Source organism: Eriocheir sinensis, unplaced genomic scaffold, assembly GCF_024679095.1.
Source record: "Eriocheir sinensis breed Jianghai 21 unplaced genomic scaffold, ASM2467909v1 Scaffold1263, whole genome shotgun sequence".
Lineage (NCBI taxonomy): Eukaryota > Metazoa > Arthropoda > Malacostraca > Decapoda > Varunidae > Eriocheir > Eriocheir sinensis.
The window spans coordinates 51,092-71,936 of NW_026110588.1; the positions used below are offsets into that span (position 1 = coordinate 51,092).

The 20,845-nt window shown below is 55.7% G+C and overlaps 1 long non-coding RNA gene across 1 annotated transcript; it reads left to right on the top strand.

Moving 5' to 3' along the window:
* The first annotated feature begins 18,754 nt into the window (after positions 1-18,754).
* On the top strand, positions 18,755-20,599 carry LOC126989662 (uncharacterized). Its single transcript, XR_007743576.1, has 3 exons — positions 18,755-18,813; positions 19,094-19,241; positions 20,432-20,599. It is a non-coding gene; the product is annotated as an uncharacterized LOC126989662 (long non-coding RNA).
* The last annotated feature ends 246 nt before the right edge of the window (positions 20,600-20,845 follow it).

Genomic DNA, 20,845 nt, shown 5'->3' on the forward strand with positions numbered 1-20,845 from the left:
AGACGCTGCCCTGTGTGAAGGTGAACCCCGCGGCTATATGCACAAGGGGGGCTCTTCTAGCTGCCTTAAGCACAGGATCAGCAGGGCACCAAACTGCTAGATTAGCGCTCTGTCCCACAATCCCACCGTAGAAGTGGGCTCCCTTGATCAACATAGCATCGCGACAGAGCTAGGTAGGAGGCCGCTTTCCTTCCCTCATGCCATGGCGAGAGTAAAAATAAAACACCCCTCCCCTGCCGAGACACAAAACTGCTGCTCCTGGAAGTTTTGGGACAGCATAACATTTATGCCACAAGACTCGTTCCCCTACAAGATGGTTACTTCCTTATCACAAGCCGCGATGAGGAGGTTGACTTACTTTTCAACAACGACTGCAATGACGCCCTCAAAGCCGAAAACTTCACTGCAATAATGCCCCCGGACCTGAAAGCCAAACGCACTGTACTGCTCTTCAGTGTCGACGAAGACGCTTTCGCCCACACCCCCGAAGAAATCACCAATGAAATATACCGGTCACTGAATACACCGAGGACTCCATCGACTCGATGTACAAATTCTCCACCAGCAAGGTGCTGAAAATCACCTTTTGCACCACTGCTCCCGCGCTCAGAGCCCAGGACCTTGGGATAAAGCTCTTTAATACAAGAGTCCCCCCTCACCAAATACAACAAGAAGAATACCACGCCCTAAAAAACTGCATGCGCTGCTACAAGATCGAAGATCATGTTGCCAGCCAATGTGACAAGCCCAGGGATCACAAGGTCTGCTCTGAGTGCGCTGCAGAAGGACACACCTGGAGAGAGTGCACTTCCTCCCCCAAGAGATGCATCAACTGCGGTGGAGACCATCGGACCTTGGCATTCAAATGCCCTCTCAGGAAAGCTGCCCTGACCAAAGCAAAAGAAGAATCGAAGAATAAACCAACCTCCTACAGCCAAGCGGCCTCGGCTCCAGCCCCCCTCATAAGTACTCCTACCCAACTCATCCCTGCTGCAACGGGTGAGAAGATTTACACGGCAATGATGATTGCCATGTTCAAAGACGTAGCCGAGCCTGGATCGTTCGAGAACACACTGAACAGGCTGCTGAAGAAAAACAACATCGCCCAGCTCATTGTGGGGGAAGAGCTCGACTCAAGAACAATCCTCAACATCCCTGCAGCTCCTACTCCACCCCTCCCAACACCTTCAAGTCAGCTCCACGAGGACGTAACTGACCCCCCTCCCCCCCTTCAAACCTCAACCCACCTCCCATCCTCCCCTACCGAAGAAGCTACACCCTCCACTCTCCAAGCCCAACATAGCCTCCACTCCCCAAGAAAGCCAAACCCAAAAACAAAGCCAACCCACCCACACACTTCTTGAACCCTAACTTGGCCAAAGCCGCCAGCCTGGCACTCCGCGAATCCACCCTTCTCAAACCTGACCCTCAACGTCAGACACGCCACTCCACCAAAAACAAAAATTCATCGACCTAATCACCGTAGTGCAACATAACGTCCAACTGGAGGGAAAGACGATACCAACTGACTGAGACTTATACTAAGACCCTAAACGCCGACGTCATACTGATCAACAGCCACGGGGTCCCTGACGACACTCCACTAAAAATACACGGCTACACCGTACACAAACGCAACCACACTAACACTCCTTCTGACGGCACTGCCATAGCCGTCAGACACACCATTACACACAGGATACTTGAAGATTTAATTTCAGACACCCTTGCCATAGAAATAGACACGGTTACGGGCAAAATTCTCCTTGCTACACTTTACCAACCTCCTGCCCGTAACTACTTACCAATCCCCGACTTCTTTACACTATTCCGACGACACATTCCTGTATACTTGCTCACAGACTTAAATGCCAACCACCCTATCTTAGGATACAGACAAACAAACACTAAACGTCTCCAAATACACCACCTTATCACAAACAGAACACTCCGACACAATGGCCCACGGTCCTCTTCCTGCCAGATCCACGTCCGGGAGTATGAGTCGGGTCGCTCGCTAACCCTCGTGCCCACGTCCTGCCGGTGAAAAGCCTGGCGTCCTGTGCTAGAGAGGATAGTAACCTCCGTCTCGCAGGAGTGTCGGACAGTCTGACGACTGTTTTGGCTGCCCAAGCGGCTGCCACCTGTTCGATCCGGAGCATCAGGGGAGGGTGCTCAGCCTCGGCTCGCAGAGCCTCTAGCTTCGTCTGCAGCAGTCACCGCTTGAATCGCGTGTTCCCTCCCCTCAGTGACACATACGAAAATGGTCCACTGCATAGATGACTTTAAAATTGTATTTTCATGTTCATCGTTAGTACTTGTCTCTGTCCGCTTCGTGTCTTCAATGTTTATCTTTCTTGTACTCGTTTACCTTTGACTGTCTGTCTATGTCCTTTTGTTGTCCACCGTTACACATTGTTATACACATACACCAACACTTAAATGTTAACCTACACAAACAACATTCACACAGACGCATACCCACACAAACAGCTTCTCCTTGTGTTGTGTTTGTCTCAATGACTTGAGGTATTTTTGTCCAATAAAGTAACCCTGACGGATATGAGTTTCTCTATCCGTGAACCGATTAGCACTTAGAACACTCGCTACCACCAACAATTGGTGACCCTGCAGTCTTGCTAAGGTTCTAGGTGGCTTAAAACCAGTGCAGTTCAAGGGCACTTTCTCCGAGAGGGTGTACCTGAGTCAGAAGTATCTGATTCATTTGTCCTACCCTCTCCTGGGGCAATAAATCTCACCTCCGCCTGGGGTTCGTGGGATTGAGCCACGGGTCTGGAGAAATATTACGCCGTAGGCGTAGTTGCCACCTACAGGGTTTCTCCCCCGCCCTCCCCCAGGCACCCTCAGTGCCCCTTCCCCAGGCACCCTCTGCGCCTTCCCCCAGGCACTCTCTGTGCCCCTTCCAGGCACCCTCTCTAGGCACCTTCAACGCCTCCTCCAGGCTTCCTTAGTGCCCCCTGGTGCTCCTCCCAGCCTTCACCCATCCACCCACCCACCCATCCACCTCCTTCCTGCCTTTCCGCTGGTCCGGCGACTGAGACACGCACACTAGACTCAGTGAACACTCAAACACAGTGCGACACATTACTGAGACACAGTGCCACACACTCAGTGTACACGCCATACAGACTCAGTGTATACGCCACCACACACCACACAGACTCCGTGTACACGCCATACAGACTCAGTGTATACGCCACCACACACCACACAGACTCAGTGTACACGCAGACACAGTGTGACACCCCACTGGGATTACTAGCTGCCCCTTGGATTAACCACCGCCTCCTGGATCTACCACCGCCTTCTTGGATTATCCTACACTTGTGGATCTATGTGTACAGTGCAGTGTGTCCATCAACAGTTCAGTGCAGCAAGTCCCCAGCAACAGTTAGTGTCACAGTGTTCCCACTAAGTGTACAGTGTTGTTTTACAGTGCTTTCTTGGACACTGGTTCACTCCTGGGCCACTGAGGTCCCTAGCACGCGCCAGTGCCTATACTACACGCAGTTCGTTCTCTCACGGACTGCCGTGGCTCCTGGCCCGTTGTACGCCAGCGCCCTTGCCTACACCGTTCAACTTCACCATGTCTGACGACGACAACTCTTCCGCTGCGGCGGCGGTGTCCTTCAAAGCGCCGCCCTTCTGCTCACAGGACCCGTCCATATGGTTCTCGATTTTGGAGTGCGGATTCAAGACTGCCAAAATTACTAACAGCCTTACTCAGTACACTCACGCTGTTAGCCTCCTGCCCGCCGACGTCCTTCCACAAGTCTCTGACGTCATCGCCTCAGCCTACAACTCTGATCATGCCTATGAAGACCTGAAGACGGCCCTACTCCAACGCCTTCAGTCTTCTGTCGCCACCCGCCTCCGTGAACTTCTCTCCAAAGAAGAGTTGGGTAATGAGAAACCGACGGACCTCCTACGCCGCATGAAGCAGCTGCTCGGCGAAAAGTACCAGTCTTTCGACCCAGACTTGTTCAAACAGCTGTTTTACCAACGTCTGCCCCCTGCTGTCCAGCGCAGCCTCTTCAGCGTTAAGGACGACCTGAAGCCCGACGCCATTGCCAAGTTAGCACACGAATTAATGGCAACTCTACCTGGACCGCTAACTTCCTCAGTGTCTTCCGTCGCCTCCGAAAGGACCACTCAATTTGACGAACTCGTCAAGCAAGTCTTCCTGCTCGCGACGAAAGTCACCTCTCTTGAAGAGCGGCTCGATCGCCGCCGCTCTCGCTCCCCCACTCCTCACCGATGTCGGCGCCGCTCCCGTTCGAAAAGCCCAGGACTCTGCTGGTACCACAACAACTTCGGCGAGAAAGCTAAGAGGTGTACCACCCCGTGCACTTACAAGGCGTCAAACTTCAAGGACGAGCCCTAGTGCAGCATAGCGCTCGTCATCAACCCTCGGCGCTGCTCCACCTTCATGATTGCCGTTCCAACACAAAGTTCCTGATTGACACCGTCGCTGGTGTCAGTATTATCCCAGCAACCGCCAGTCAGCGAACTCTACCTTAACTCTTGCACCTGTACGCCGCCAACGGTACCAAAATACCTGTCTACTCGCGACACACCATGCAAGTGGACCTTTACCTACGACGTTGCTTCGAATGGACCTTCTACGTCGGGAACGTCTCGCAGGCAATCCTTGGAGCTGACTTCTTAAGGCACTTCAACCTCTTAGTCGACGTCAAAGGACGGGGGTTGGTTGACCCGCTCACTTCCATCTTCTCCAATGCTCAACCAGCACCAGGTGACAGCTCGCAACTTGCCGTCGTTCACAAGGACCACCAGTTCGCCGCCCTGCTCAAGTCCTTTCCCACGCTGACACAGCCCTATTCAGCCAGCCTGCCCGTCAAGCATCACGTTACGCATCACATAGAGACTACAGGACCTCCAGTACACGCCAAGGCCCGTCGCTTAGCTCCTGAACGCTACCGTCAAGCCAAGGCCGAATTCGAGTCTCTGTTGCGTCAAGGTATTGTACGACCCAGTAGCAGCAACTGGTCATCAGCCGTACACGTCGTCCCCAAGAAGAACGGCGACATACGTCCCTGTGGAGACTACCGAGCCCTTAACTTGCGCACTAAGATGGACAGATACCCGGTGCCAAACATCCAGGAATTCTCGTCTCAACTTGTTGGTTCCACCATCTTTTCACGTGTGGACCTCGTCAAGGCCTTTCACCAGATTCCAGTCCATCCTGACGACATACCGAAGACTGCCGTCATCACGCCCTTCGGTCTCTTTGAATACGTCAGGATGCCGTTTGGACTCATGAATGCGGCCCAGACCTTTCAACGCTTCATCGACGAAGTTCTCCGCGGCTTAACCTTCTGCTTCGCCTACATAGACGATCTACTCATCGCTAGCCCGGATGAAGCCTCTCACAAACAGCACCTTCACGAAGTCCTCACCCGCTTGCAAGACTACGGAGTACAGATCAACGTGGACAAGTCTGAGCTCGGTGTTACTTCCCTCACCTTCCTTGGTCACACTGTTACTCCAGAGGGCATCGCTCCACTCAACTCGAGGACTGAAGCCATCCAGCAGTTCCCGAAGCCGTCCACTCATCGCCAACTCAAGGAATTCCTGGGTATGGTTAACTTCTACAACCGCTTCGTCCCACACTGCTCTCTCATGCTCCAGCCCCTCTACGTCATGGTGAAGCCCTGCAAGCGTGGCCAGTCTGTCACTCTCGCCTGGACTCCGGACGCTGACGCCGCCTTTCTCGCTGCTAAGAAGGCTCTCAGCGACACAGTCATGTTGTCCTTCCATAGCAACAGACGCCTCCGACACTGGGACTGGTGCTGTCCTACAACAGTTCATCGACAACGCCTGGAAGCCGATCGCCTTCTTCTCCCGTAAGCTCTCTAAGTCTGAAGCCAAGTACAGCGCTTACGACCGGGAACTTCTCGCCATCTTAAAGGCTGTAAAACGTTTCCGCTACTTCATTGAAGGCCGGCGTTTCCACGTGTTCACCGACCACAAGCCCCTCACTACAACCTTCCTGAGGAACAAAGACTCTTATACCTCACGTCAGCTCCGCCACATTGACTACATCTCGCAGTTCACCGCTGACATCCGGTACATCAAAGGTGCGGACAACGCTCCAGCTGACGCCCTTTCACGCAACATTACCGCTGTGACGTCCTCTTCACTTGATTACGCCGCCATAGCCGCCGATCAGTCCGGCGACGCAGAGCTGGAGAAGCTTCTGGACAACCCGGCGCTTAAAGTGATGAAAATCACACTCCCATGCACCAAGGTCACTCTCTACACTGACGTCTCCACGGCCACCGCTACCAGGCCTTCCGTCAGCTTCATGACCTCTGTCATCCTGGCATTCGAGCCTCGCAGCGCCTGATAAAGTCCCGCTTCATTTGGGAGGGAATTAACAAAGACGTCAGACTGTGGACCAAAACCTGCAAAACCTGCCAAGCCTCCAAGGTAACGCGACACACACTCCCCACCCAGCACCTTCACGCCCGTCACGGAGAGGTTCGACCATGTCCACATCGACCTTGTTGGTCCCCTGCCACCCTCCGCAGGCCACCGCTACATCCTCACCTGCGTGGATCGTTTCACACGCTGGCCCGAGGCCGCCCACATCGCTGACATCACTACGGACGCCGTCGCCCACGCCTTCATCGCTACTAGGGTTTCCAGGTTCGGCGTCCCTCTCAGCCTCACCTCAGACCGCGGCGGCCAGTTCGAGGCTAACGTGTGGAACAAAGTTATGACCCTCCTCGGCATCCGCCGCTACAGAACGTCAAGCTATCACCCGCAGGCTAACGGCATGGTCGAGCGCTTCCAATGGCAGCTGAAATCCTCCCTCATGGCCTCCACCCAACGCGACAACTGGTCCCTGGCTCTTCCCTTGGTCCTCCTCGGCATCAGGTCCTCCCTGAAGGAAGACCTGCACCACTCTTCGGCTGAGCTAGTGTACGGCACCAACCTCCGGCTCCCAGGCGAACTTCTGACGCCCACACCTGACACCGCCCCCTGCGGCGTCCAGGACTTCGCCGCCCGCCTCAAAGGTGCCATGAGGAGCCTCCAGCCGGTGCAGCCTCGCTCTTCCCCGAAGAACACCTTCGTCAACCAGGACCTCCACACCTGCAACCACGTCTTCGTGCGCTTGGATGCCGTTCGGCGGCCCCTGCAGCAGCCCTACCAAGGACCCTACCGCGTCCTGAGACGGACCAGAAAGACTGTCACGATCGACAAACATGGTTCTCAGGACGCGGTCTCTATAGACAGGGTCAAGCCGGCGTACCTGCTGGCCCCAGACCAGGCGCCCCATCTCTCCGTCGCAGAAACAACACCGTCTGCACCAGTCCGCACCAGGAAGATATCGTTCCTTCTATGAAGTCACTTTTTGGGATATTCAGCAGTCACCGCTCGAATCGCGTGTTCCTTCCCCTCAGTGACACATAAGAAAATGGTGCACTGCATAGAAGACTTTAAAATTGTGTTTTCATGTTCATCGTTAGTACTTGTCTCTGTCCGCGTCGTGTCTTTAATTTTTATCTTTCTTGTACTCGTTTACCTTTGACTGTCCGTCTATGTCCTTTTGTTGTCCAACGTTACACATTGTTATACACATACACCAACACTTAAATGTTAGCCTACACAAACAACATTCACACAAACGCATACCCACACAAACACCTTTTCCTTGTGTTTGTCTCAATGACTTGATGTATTTTTGTCCAATAAGGTAACCCACTTTGATCTTTTTTTTCTTTCTTAGTGCCACCGCTCAAGAGACATAAGGGAGGCGGTGGTATCTTTGCTTCGCAAACAACACTGAATGGAGGACGTGAGGTTTGATGTACAATGTTTGACTGTCTGACACCTCCTCGAACCGTTTGACAAGCAGGTTCGACAACCGGGTTTGACGCACAGTTTGACCGTGTAAACCCGCCTTAACCTACGAGAAGCCAACTAACCTGCAACAGCGGGGGGCTACAGCTCTCCCACCCTCTAAAGGGCTCGGTAGGGGCCGCTGTTGCCCCTTGCGGGTTTTGGGGGGACGTAACTAGAACTCCGGTGCTTCCTATAACCATCCCTTTATCCTAAGGGGCCCCCTCGTGGCATCTGCCCTCGGGGTTCGGCGTCGTACCACACCGGAGTCTAAACGGCACAAGCACAAAAAAAGCAAAATAACAAAAATCCTCAAGCACAGAGCAGCAGGGAAAGGCTGCGGTCGCTTGTAACGTGCGACGCGTGACCAGTGACACAGACAGTGTACACTGGCACGGCGGAGCGCGGAGCAGGGTGAAGTGTGCAGCGCGGGGCAGGGAGGCGGCGTGCGCGAGGTGGAAGGTGCGTGGTGAGGGCTGGCAACTCAGGGGAGTGAGTAACACGTGATCAGGGAGCACTGACAAGGTGACTCACAGCCTGACAAAAGCAGAGCAGCTCTATCGCTCGCCCGCGAGAGCTGTTGCTAGACGATAGGGAAAAGGTGTGAACGGTGCCAGGTCCGGGAAGCCAATGGACCCGCCACTTTCTTCTTCTTCGTGGGATTTGCCCCCTAAATAGTGGGAACGGGCCTTTGTCTTACGGCGGCCACTTTCTTCTTCTTCTAATGATTTACCCCCTAAATAGGGGGAACGGGCCTTTGTCTTGCGACGGCCCGTCGCAGGGGGGAGCCCGCCGCTGGCGTGCGGCTGGTGTAGGGACACCTCCGCCGCCGCCACAGCCACGGATAATAGCCGGCGAGCAGCGACGGAGGCACGGGCTCTCTGGGCAGGCGCCCAGCAGACACCAGTAGCGGTACTCGTGCGAGCAGCCGACTGGTCGACTTGACCGCGGAGGGGTGGCCCAAAGCGAGGATTATCCCACGGGTCCACCTCGCCTCCGTAGAAGGGCCACCCGGCTGCTCGCCCGAGGAGTGCTGGCGTTCCACTGACGGCCACTTTCTTCTTCTTCTTAGGTTTTATCCCCCACAGCGGGAAACAGGCCTTGGTCTCGAGAGACAGCCTGTAGCTGCAAGAGGTGAACATAAGGTTCTCTATCGGGGCGGGGCACACTCCTCCACGAGCCGCAGCAGCTGGGCGTCACTGAGGTACCCGAGAAGGCTAGGGGCCGGTAGCCCCTCCAGGTTGTTAATTAATTACTGAGTGCCGTCACACCCGAGGAGGTAGTGGAGGAGTGGTTGGAGAACTTCCTCCCCACAGTGCGAGCATGCGACAGGGACTGGATCATCGGGATTCAGCGTAGAAGCACACTTATAGCAAAGACGCAGGCGGCGGAAGCTGGTTTCCGCCCTTCGTGGGAGGGGCAGCGGTATTTCGCGTTGACCGAAGTCAGTGGCTGTGGAATACCAATGCGCTGATGGCGAGCCCACCGCCACTGCCTCCTCGAGCTCCCTCCTGCTCTCGGCTGAGGCGTGCTTAGCTGCGCCCCGGGGGAGTAGCCTGTGCTTAACCACAGGGAGCAGTGTGGCCTCCGCAGCAGCCTGGTCCGCAGCCTCGTTCCCTGGAAAGCCGGCATGGCTGGGCACCCAGCTGAAATGAATTACCCGCCCCTCCCTCTGCATTCCTTGCATCCGGGCGTGGATGCTGGTAAGGAGGGAGATGTTGTCGGTAGCGGGTTCGGCGAGGAGGGACTGAATGGCCGGTACCGAATCGCAGTGGAGGATGACAGCCCCAACGCCCTCCTCCTCAGCGTGTTTCAGGGCCCAGCTGATGGAAACAAGCTCCGCCTGCGTCGATGATGAGCCATCCGACAATCGAATGAGCTCTAATAATAATACTAATAATAATAGGTTTATTAATGTAAGGCCGCCGTCAGGCTGAAAATACACAAATTAAATTTAAAATACAAGAAACTAATAGTAAATAGGCTACACTAGAGGAAGAGAGAGGGTGGGGGGTGGTTTGGGAGAGCTAAAAATAGAGACATAAGGGAGAGGGAGGATGGCGTGAAGGGGGAACTTAGAGGGGTAGCGGCGAGGTGCTAAACTCCACCGCGGCCCTTTGGGTATGACTGTCACTGGGCATTGTTTATCCTCCGCACCATCGCGGGCACTGCGCTACGTTTGTAACGGTCGGTTCGCGGCGCCCTGAAGGGGTTGAGTTTGTTGTAGTGTCTGGTGAAGCGGGTGGGAGGAGGCGCGTCGGGGGGCAGAAGGTGGCGAAGGCGAGGATGGTGAAGCAGGGAGATTCCGAATTTTCTGATGGCGTCCTGGTGCCTGTCAGAGAGCCTCGGGAGACTCAGGGTGGCCAGGGCATTGTCGTAGGTGCGGTAGTCAGGGCCTAAAATGACCCTGAATGCCCTCTTTTGAACCCTCTCAAGCTGCTGTTGTTGGGTGAGGGTAAGGGACGATGACGACGCCGGGGAGGCATACATTAGCTTTGGCAATATGAATGATGAATAAATACTGCACAGCTCAGCAGCTGGTGCCCCCAGCGTCCTGAGTCTACGCAGCATGTACAGCTTGTAGGAGGCTGCTCTGACGGTGTTGAAGACGTGGAGCTTCCAGTTGAGCTGGTAGTCCACAGTGATGCCTAGTAGTTTGGTGGACTGGACGACCTGGAAGTGGTGTGAGCCAATAGACAGCAGCGGAGGTGGCACATCTCTCTTGGACGTGCAAACGTGCATCACCATGGTCTTGGTGTGGTTGATAGTGGCACTGTTGTCAACCGCCCATGTCTGAAGGTTGTCGAGCGACGCTTGAAGAGGTGCATAGTCAGGATCCCTGTTGTTGACGGGGACGCCCAAGGTGCTGTCGTCAACATATTTCCAGCGATGCAGTGTGTCCATGAGGGCGTTGTTAATGAGCACCAAGAAGCAAAGCGGACCCATTTTGGTGCCTTGCGGGACGCCACACGTCAGCTGAAGAGGAGTGGAGACCGAGCCCTGGGAGCGAACTATTTGCTGGCGTACGCTGAGGAAATCAGTAAGCCACGGTATTAAATTAGGGTGAAGCCCCAACTCAATGACAACAGTGTGGTCTACAAGGTCAAAAGCTTTCCTGAAGTCGACAAAAGCAAGGGCAAGGGAGGTGTCTCGTTTGTCTAGGTGGCTGTGTATGAAATCTAGAAAGCTGACCAGGCAATGAGTGGTGGAGGAGTGCTTCATGTTGCCAAATTGTAGGATGTCTATGAGGCTACTAGTATCATCATAAGCCCAGTTAAAAATAAAATCTTCACAAATGAGGCTGGGAATGGGTGTGATGGCGATTGGCCTTAGGTCATTAAGGGACTGTGGGCTGGAAATTTTGGGGATGGGAGTGACAAAGGAAGTTTTCCAGTCGCTAGGGCAAGTGTTTTGTTCAAGTGAAGCATATATTATAGAGCAAATGGGGGTGGTAACTTCAGGGGCAAATTCCTTATAGACTTTGATTGGGAGGTCAGTGGGCGTGGTGGCTCTGTGCATCCTTAATTACTTTAATTTATTGAAAACGTCAACCTCCTGGACGGAGGGGGGTGGGGAGGGGGATGGTAGGTAAGCGGGGAGGGCGGTGAGATCAAGTTTTGGGAGGCTTTGACTGATACCCGCGAAATGGGTATTTATCTCCGCGGCCGCCCGGTCAGGTGATAAATGTTAAGTGCAAGGGAAGGAGGGTGAATGTTTGCCGAGTCCACAAAGAGACCTGACCTTGTGATACCACGGTCTGTTGTTGGCCTGTTTAAGATGGTGTATTTTTTTCAGGATAATAGGCCGTGACAAACGCTGCACCGATGGCCCCTGTGTGGTGGTCGACAAAGCCGTCGGTGTAGTAAGTAGCTGCCCGAAATTGCGAGACTTCCCCCACCCTCGCTGCGGCCTCCCTTGCCAGCCTCTCCTCAGACAGAATGGCCTTTTTTGATGGCAGGGGCTTGATGGTGGCGGTGAAGGACCGTAGAGCCCAAGGTGGTGGAGCCACATAGGCCGGGTGGGGCGCGTCAGGCGTCACGATGGAGGCACACGCCAGGGCATGTGGCCTTAGCCTAGCAGCTGCTACCGCCGCCCACAACATTCGTCGGAAAAGGTCTGGGTCTTGTAGGAGGGCCTGCCCCACGGAGTCACGGAGTGATTCAGACCCCCTGAGGCGGAGCAGCTTGACTAGGTGGCTGATGGAGAGCTGGTTGACCCTGGTGGAGATGGAGGGCAATCGGGCCTCCGCTCTTAGGCACACGCATTTTGTCCATCTTGGGGCCCCGAGACTGTGGCGGAGTGCCGCGTTCTGGGCCACCTCAAGCGGCTCGAGTGCAGCGGGGCTAACGGTGAGGAGGCATGGCGACCCATAGTCCACACAGGAGCCTGTACATAAAATCGCCTCAGCACGCTGCCCCTCGCACCGCCCTCCGTCCGTGCCAGGGCGAGCATGATGTTGGTGCGGCTATTCACCCTCGCACTGAGAGAGGCGATGTATGGCACAAATGAAAGCCGTAAGTCGATGGTCATGCCCAGGTATTTGTACGAGGGCACCCACGGTATCGGCTCGCCGCCAAGCAGGAGAGGCTCGGGAGGACGCCTCTGCCGGAACATCATTGCCTTGGTCTTTTCCGTGTTGACGACGAGGCCGAGGGAAGCACAAGCCTGGGTGAGGCGGCGGAGGAGCAGGCGAGCGCTGGCCACAGGATTTGGCCCCGTAGCCACCATGGCCACGTCATCAGCATAGCACAGCACTTTGCAATACCTGCTAGTTGGGAGGGCCGCCAGTTTCTCGACTAGCAGGTTAAAGAGAACGGGGCTCAGCACTCCACCCTGTGGCGTACCGTTCTCCAGGTGCTCAACAGCAGAGGTACAGCCCTAATAGCGCACTGCGTCCTGTCGACCCATGAGGTAGTGCCATATCCAGGCTAAAAGGCGGCCCCGTACACCTCTGTCCACCAGGATCGAGAGAATGGCAGGCGCCGATGCAAGCTCGAAAGCTTTTTCTAAGTCGAGGAACACCACTATCGCCGCCCTATCGAGGATGGTTAAAAGGAGGGTGGAGACGCAGTCCCGTGTCCCCTTGCCTTGCCGGAAGGCAAACAGATGGTGGTGCAGAGGGCCCATGGTCCAGAGGAGGCGAGAGAGGATGACCCTCTCCATCGTCTTCCCCAGGCAGCTGAGAAGGGAGATGGGGCGGTGTTGGCCATCTTCGCCCTTGGGGATAGGGGCAATGGTGGCTGTTTTCTATGCCGCGGGAAGGGCACCGAGAGTATAGGACTTGATAAAAGTAGCCGTTATTTCGTCCTGCATCTCCGCCCCAGCGTTCCGGAGGAATGTGCACGGTATGGCATCATCTCCAGGGGCCGTGTCGGCAGCGTGGTCCTCCTTGCAGACTGCCGTGAATGCCTCGATCCTGGCAGCGTAGGCTTCCCTCTGAAGCTCCCTGGTGGCCGGAGGCAGCCTGGCAGACGAAGCCCGGGAGACAAAGGTGGTAAGCAGTCTCCCGGCCTTGACTTGAGGCTGCGGGTGAAGCGGCGGCCTAGGCCTGGCCCCTCGTGCAACCGCTCGGAGCTTCCGCCAGAGCACGGCAGTGGATACACCGGCGTCGATGGTGTCGCACTAGGATAGCCAGTGCTCCTCTTGCACCCTCTCTGCAGTTGCCTTAGCCCGGCGGATGGCCGCCCGGAGGAGGCCCCTCGTGGCGTCGGTGTTGTGACGCCTGTTGAGTTTACGCGCCTGATTTACTCGATGGTTGGCCTCTTTTATGTCCGCATTGTAGTACCACCGGTCCCAAAGTTCCGCTTCGCAGGTCTGGTGGTGGGGATGGCCTCGTCAGCTGCACTGCGGAACATCTCAATCAGGCGCGCCACCGCCCCCTCTAAGTCGTCAGGCCTGTCGGTGGTCGCCAGATGACGGGCAACCGCCGCGCGGTACCTAGGCCAATCAGCCCTGCTCAAGTTCCAGCGTGCCGGCCGCTGCGGAGGCACAGGCGGTGCCACAGGTAGGGTGGTGATAGTGGCAAAGTGGTCGCTGGCTAGGCAGTCATGCAGGGCCCACGTCGCGCCGACAGCAAGAGGCTGCAACACCAGGGAGAGGTCCAGCACCCCCCTGCGGACGTGAGTGGGCTCCCCCGTGTTGAGCAGAGTGACAGTCGGCAGGTCCACCAGCGTTGTTGCGATATGGCGGTCGACACGGTTGTTCTGGCGGCTCCCCCACCTTTCGTGGTGGGCGTTAAAGTCGCCGCCGATGAAGGTGGGCTCATCGGCGGCGAGTGAAAACAGCTCGGATAAGTCGCCAACCGCAGCCTGGCCACTGTACACACGGTAAAGCTCTATGGTCGCGCTCGGCAAGGACGGCCACTTTCTTCTTCTTAGTAGGTTTACACCCTAAAAAGGGGGAACGGGACTGCGACGGCCCGTCGCAGGGGGGTAGGGAAGCCTCCGCCGCCGCCACAGCCACGGGTAAAAGCCAGCGAGCAGCGACGGAGGCACGAGCTCTCTGGGCAGGCGCCTAGCAGACACCCGTAGCGGTACTCGTGCGAGCAGCCGACTGGTCGACTTGACCACGGGGGGGTGGCCCTAAGCGAGGATGACCCCACGGGTCCACCCCGCCTCCGCAGAGGGGCCAGCCGGCTGCTCGCCCGAGGAGCGCTGGCGTTCCACTGACGGCCCTCAAACTCTTCTTATGGGATTCACCCCCTAAACAGGGGGAACGGGCCCCCGCCCCACGACGTCCCGCCGCAGGGGGGAACCCGCCGCCGCCACAGCCACGGGCAACAGCCGGCGAGCAGCGACGGAGGCACGGGCAGGCGCCCAGCAGACACCCGCAGCGGTACCCGCGCGAGCAGCCGACCGGTCGACCCGACCGCGGAGGGGCGGCCCAAAGCGAGGATGTCCCCACGGGTCCACCCCGCCTCCGCAGAAGGGCAACCGCCCGCTCGCCCGAGGAGTGCTGACGGCCATTTTTTTTTTTTTTTAAAGTGATTTACCCCCTAAAAAGGGGGAACGGGCCTTTGTCGATTGACGGCCCGTCGCAGGGGGGAACCCGCCGCTGGCGTGCGGCGGGTGTGGGGAAGCCTCCGCCGCCGCCACAGCCACGGATAGAAGCCGGCGAGCAGCGACGGAGGCACGGGCCCTAAGAGCAGGCGCTCAGGAGCAGCCCGTAGCTGAGCCGAGCGAGTAACTCAGCAGTCTATAGGTGGCCCAGAGGCCGGGAGAGTTGCTCGCTCGACGAGTGCTGGCGGTCCAATGTCGGCCACTTTTCGTTTCGGTTTGGTAGGGATTTACCCCCTAAAAAGGGGGAACGGGCCTTTGTCCATGGACGGCCTGTCGCAGGGGGGAACCCGCCGCTGGCGTGCGGCGGGTGTGGGGAAGCCTCCGCCGCCGCCACAGCCACGGGTAGAAGCCGGCGAGCAGCGACGGAGGCACGGGCCCTCCGAGCATGCGCTCAGGAGCAGCCCGTAGCTGTGCCGAGCGAGCAACTCAGCAGTCTATAGGTGGCCCAGAGGCCGGGAGATTTGCTCGCTCGACGAGTGCTGGCGGTCCACTGTCGGCCACTTTTTTTTTTTAGGGATTTACCCCCTAAAAAGGGGGAACGGGCCTTTGTCCATTGACGGCCCGTCGCAGGGGGGAACCCGCCGCTGGCGTGCGGCGGGTGTGGGGGAAGCCACCGCCGCCACAGCCACGGGTAGAAGCCGGCGAGCAGCGACGGAGGCACGGGCCCTCCGAGCAGGCGCTCAGGAGCAGCCCGTAGCTGAGCCGAGCGAGCAACTCAGCAGTCTATAGTTGGTCCAGAGGCCTGGAGAGTTGCTCGCTCGACGAGTGCTGGCGGTCCACCAGCACACTACTGCTCCTGACTTGCACACTCCGTGTACGTGTACACACGTTCTGCCTGTGCGCTACCTGTTTTGGTATTAAGACCAGTGCTACAGCTGCCAATTAGAAACTCCCACTCTTTCCGACGCCAAACCCTGAAGGGGTGCCAGCGTAGGGCACGTCCTCGAAGGGGGCCCTCAGAGGGCTGGTTATAGGAAATTGTGGGGTGGCCGTAAGGGACCCTGTTAGGTGACAAAGATCCTAAAGGGGCAACGACGGGCCCAGTCTGAAGACTAGTTAGCCATCCGTCGTTGTAGGTCACTGGCATCTAGCCCTCCCCCCTCCCCCTTAGCTAGCTATGTTCCCGTTGGAGGCGGTCTTGTTGTTAGGGTTTTAGGTGTACTGCTTCGTGCTTCTTCGTCATAAGAAAGCATAAAGGCCGGCGTAAGTACGCCCCCCCCCCCTGCTACCCGCTCTTCTCCCTCTCCTCCGCCCGCTCGCGGTGCTACTTCCCGGTCCCGCTCTCCTCCCTCTCCTCCGCCCGATCGCGGTGCTGCTTCCCGTTCCCGCTCTCCTCCCTCCTCCGCCCGATCGCGGTGCTGCTTCTCGGTCCCGCTCTCCTCCCTCTCCTCCACCTGCTCGCGGTGCTGCTTCCCGTTCCCGCTCTCCTCCCTCTCCTCCGCCCGCTCACGGTGCTGCTTCCCGCTCCCTCTCTACCACCGCTTCTCAGCACTTTGCTGCTAGTACTGATACTGACCCGCCCCCCGCTGACTCTGACTCTCTCCTGGCAGCCCTGCTGACTCTAACTCTCGCCCTGGCGGCCCTGCTGACTCTGACTCCGGCTCTACCGGCCCCTCCCCCTGCTGACTCTAACGCCGGTCCCGGCCCTATCGGCCATGCTGCTCCTGGCTATGGCCGTGGTCCCTGTTGCTCCGCTGCTCCTGACTCCGGCGCTGGCCGTTACGTTCACCATAAGCGTGCCCGCTGCTCCTCCTCCTCGTCCGCTGCCTCCTCGACTGAGGGCTTGCCTCCTGACGAGCCCGCCGACCCCTCTGCCTCTCGGGCGTGTAAGTCGCGGCGAGTTCATAAGCACATGAAGGACTTTGACTCGGAGTCGGGCTTGATGTCTTCATCCGAGTCAGAGATTATTGTGTATTATGACCTCAACCCGCTTCGCTGCCGAGTTCGAAACAACCCTAGACCTCGCCGAGGTGCTGGAGCCGCAGCTGCGGCAACGCCTCTCGCTCAAGTTCCTGGAGTCGGGGTGTGTGTTAATCACACCTGCAGACCGTGTCCAGCACGACACCCTGCTCGCGGTGAGGGAGGTCTCCGGCGTCCCTGTTCAGCTGAGGGTGGCTCCCGGGCCGAACACCAAGGGCGTGCTGCTGGCTTACCCTGTTGCCATGCCCCTCAAACCGCTGTTGCGCCACCCTCGCGTGTTGGAGGCAGTGCGCTGAACTACCCGGGACGGACCGACGCGCCAGGTCTTTGTCACCGTCGCGGGACCGCTGCCGGGCTCGCTGGACCTGGGGAGCTGGGGGAACTTCTACACGCGCCCTACAGCAGGGAGCCCCTCAGGTGCTACAATTGCCAACAGTTCGGCCACCACTGGGACAGGTGCAGCCGCCCCCCGGTCTGCTGCATATGCTCTGCCAGGCACGACACAGAGCGGTGCCTGACGAAGGACAAAGCTGGCCAGGCTATCACCAACAGGTGCTCGAATTGCCAGGAAGAACACCATGTCTGGAATCGGGCCCGCGCCAACAGGCGGGAGCTGGTCGACAACAGCGCACAGTCCAACAGCGCTGGGTCGTCACTCACCGCCCTGCTCCTCTCGGCACCTTCCGCTGGGGCGACCAGCAGCCTCACGCGTCCACGGCTGCTCCAACGGCCCGCCCCCCCCAGATGGCCCCGCCGGGCTCTCTTGGACCCCCGCCACCAGCTCCGTTCGAGGAGAGCTTCCTCCTCTTACTCCCCGCCATCTGCCACCGCCTCCGCCGGCCCAGCACACCTCTCCCAAGCGCCCAGCGCACCGCCCCGCGCCCCTGCTCGCCACCCTCTGCCCGCCAGCAGCCAGCACCTCCCCTCACCACAGCGACTCCACTGCCACCCCTCCTGGTTGTCTCCTTATCACAAGGAGATGATGGTGGGCCTGTTAGAGGGCTTCTGGAGGATAATAGCGACGGTACTCAAGTCGGACGCCGAACCGAGAGTGTTCTCGGACGCGGCCAAGCAGGTAGTGGGAAACCTCTTCCCGTAAACGCCGGCCCGGCAAACTGCCGAACCACCTGCCCAGGCTCCCTCCCCCAGCGGACCGTCATCAACCCCATCCACACCGCCCCCTCGTGCTCTGAAGACCCCCCCTCCGCCGCCTCTCGCCCTCGTGCGCACGAACAGTTCCGCGCTCCTACCGACCCCCCTGCCCGTTGCAACCAATCAGCACTCTCCGTTGGTGGCACCGCCCCCTGCTCCCACCACCCTGAACGCGGGCGGGCTGCCGACCCGACTGGTGGTGGACCGGGACCCGCGCTCCAGGAAGCTGTCCATGTAGATGCCCACCGCCTCACGGTCCTACAATGGAACATCTGTGGCATCCGCGGTAGGTCCAACCTCCTGCGTGCCGCAATGGTGCGAGAGTCTCTGGATGTGGTTCTCCTGCAGGAGACGTTCCTTCCAGAGCAGCGCGTGCCCTTCTTCTGGGGATACCAGTCTTTTTACCTCCATGCCGTGGACGGTCAGACACGCGGGTGTGGTATCTTGGTCAAGGATTCACTTCCTTGTTCTCGAGTGCGTCACCCCGTGGCTTGCGGCGACGGCGTGGAGGTATTGGCGGTCACCATCGCGATTGCCCGGACGCGCCTGTGGTTCTATTGCGTCTACTGTGTGCCGGCGGCGGAGGAGCCCGACTTTGGTGAGCTGTTCCAAAGCCATCTTTATATAAAAGCCTTAGCCTGGCCGCGAAAACCATCGATGACGTCACGCGTTGGGTCCGTTGGCTGGCGGTGGCCGGCGCGGGAGTGGGGGGGGACAAGGAGCATCAGTTGCATTTCAAACATTGTGGTGGTCGGATGTACTCGCTCCAACACAGTGACACTCCATGTACAAGGTGAGAAACTTATTTAGTTGTGAATTAGTACAGTACTTTATTATCATAGTACTGTATAAAACTGTAAAAATCACGTGAATATCATGTGTCATATCATTCCAAACACCGTGATGAATGCCACAGCCCCTGATATAAAAAAAGTAAAATATCTCCCTTTTCAGGATATTAAATTATAAATGTAATAACTGATGATGGAAGTTCCTATGAATTTTCTATTTGCTGAGGTGAATGATATAATACACCTTGACAATACGCATGTTAATTATCACTTTGTTTCTAGGTAGACTGAATCTACTGCAAGGCATCATGGACCGGTTTCATACATATGCATCTCTGGTTGGCTGGCATAAGCATGATCCTGTGAGCTAGTGTTACTCCTGGCAACTACTTTTGACTAGTTCTTCCTGTGAAACAGCTGTCTTTCAAAGGTGAGAATTTAAAATTTAACATTGCATAAAAAATTAATATATGACTGATAGGTGATAGGAATAAACAAGATAGGATTAGCAACGGGAGTACTTACTGTATAGATTTTAGAAACTGTAGCCACGTGCCAACAGGTGAGAACAGAATTATGAAAAAGGGAACATCTAGGATGATATACTTGAAATGTTTATGCTAAGGCTACAAGCCTGAGAAACAAGAAGGATGCGTTATTTAGTTATATAATGGAGGAAGATTTATGTGTAGTATGTATTATAGAGGCATGGATACCTATATAATGAAAAGTTTAAGGAGAGTAGGAAAGAGTATGATGTAGATGGGTATACCATATACCTATATTAATCAGAGAGCTGATAGGAAATAGTGTGGGTGTAGTGACTTACATGAGAAACACATTTCCCTTAGTTAGGTTAGGGATCAGATAGAATATAATCTTTGTGGGTTGATGATAGCGCAAATAAAAACAAGGTAGTAATTATATGATCTTAGTATACACCACCAAATCAGTCACATGAAGTAGATTAAATTATAGGTAGTAGGTGAGGTAAATAGGGGATTTCTAGGCGGGCACTTATTATACGGGATTTTGATCCTGCCTCAGCAAACTGGGAAACAATTGTAGGTGGTACTCGTGCAGAAAATAAGATCATAGAAAGTTTTCAGGATAATTATTCAGTGCAGGTTGTAGACATACCTACTAGGACAAATATATTAGACTGTATTAATTAACATTGAGCATTGTGTGAGGGTTGTTGAGGTGTGTGTGTGTGTGTAGTCTCTCTCTCTCTCTCTCTCTCTCTAGGTTATACCTAACTACTTAGATATGAGTATATACTTTATTTACACTCAAATGAACGCATTTGCTCAAAACGAGTAATGTAAAATTTAGTAGATATTAAAGGCGATATCAGTTGATTATATTAACTTATATTTTAATATACAATCTTTACTCCATACATTCCAAACGGGTTCTAATCTTTGATTACCACTTGTTATTTATTAAAATCTATCTATATGCCAGGCTCAGATTCCCCAAACAAGGGGGTTGGCCTTAGAAGAGGCATCGACAGATCCACACTTGGAAAGGGTCCAACCTATAAATAAATCCATAATATTTTCAATAACTTGCCTATCACATTGTTGCTACAAGGTTTCATAAAACTTGTATTTGCAGATGCCGAGGTCATGCTGTGTGCCAGGATGCAAGTCCAACTATAAATCTGCAGATGCCTCTGCGTTCAGTTTCCCTAAAGATGAACAGCGACGGCAGCAGTGGATGAGGGCTATCCACAGGAAAGACTTTACTCCAACAGAAAATACAATTGTTTGTTCCAAGCACTTCCAAAAAAGTTTCATCATTACAGAAGACAGTATGACACGCGCTGATGGAACTGTAGTAACAGCAAAGAGAGGCAGGCCATCTCTACATAAAGATGCTTGTCCAACCATCTTTGAAAACCAGCCCAAGTATATGTCCAAGGAAATACCAGCTCCTCGCACCACTCCACAGGAAAGGAGAGACAAGCTAGTTGAACGTGATGAAATGGTGTTCAGTGATTGGATTGAGAAAGACCAAATAAACAGCTTT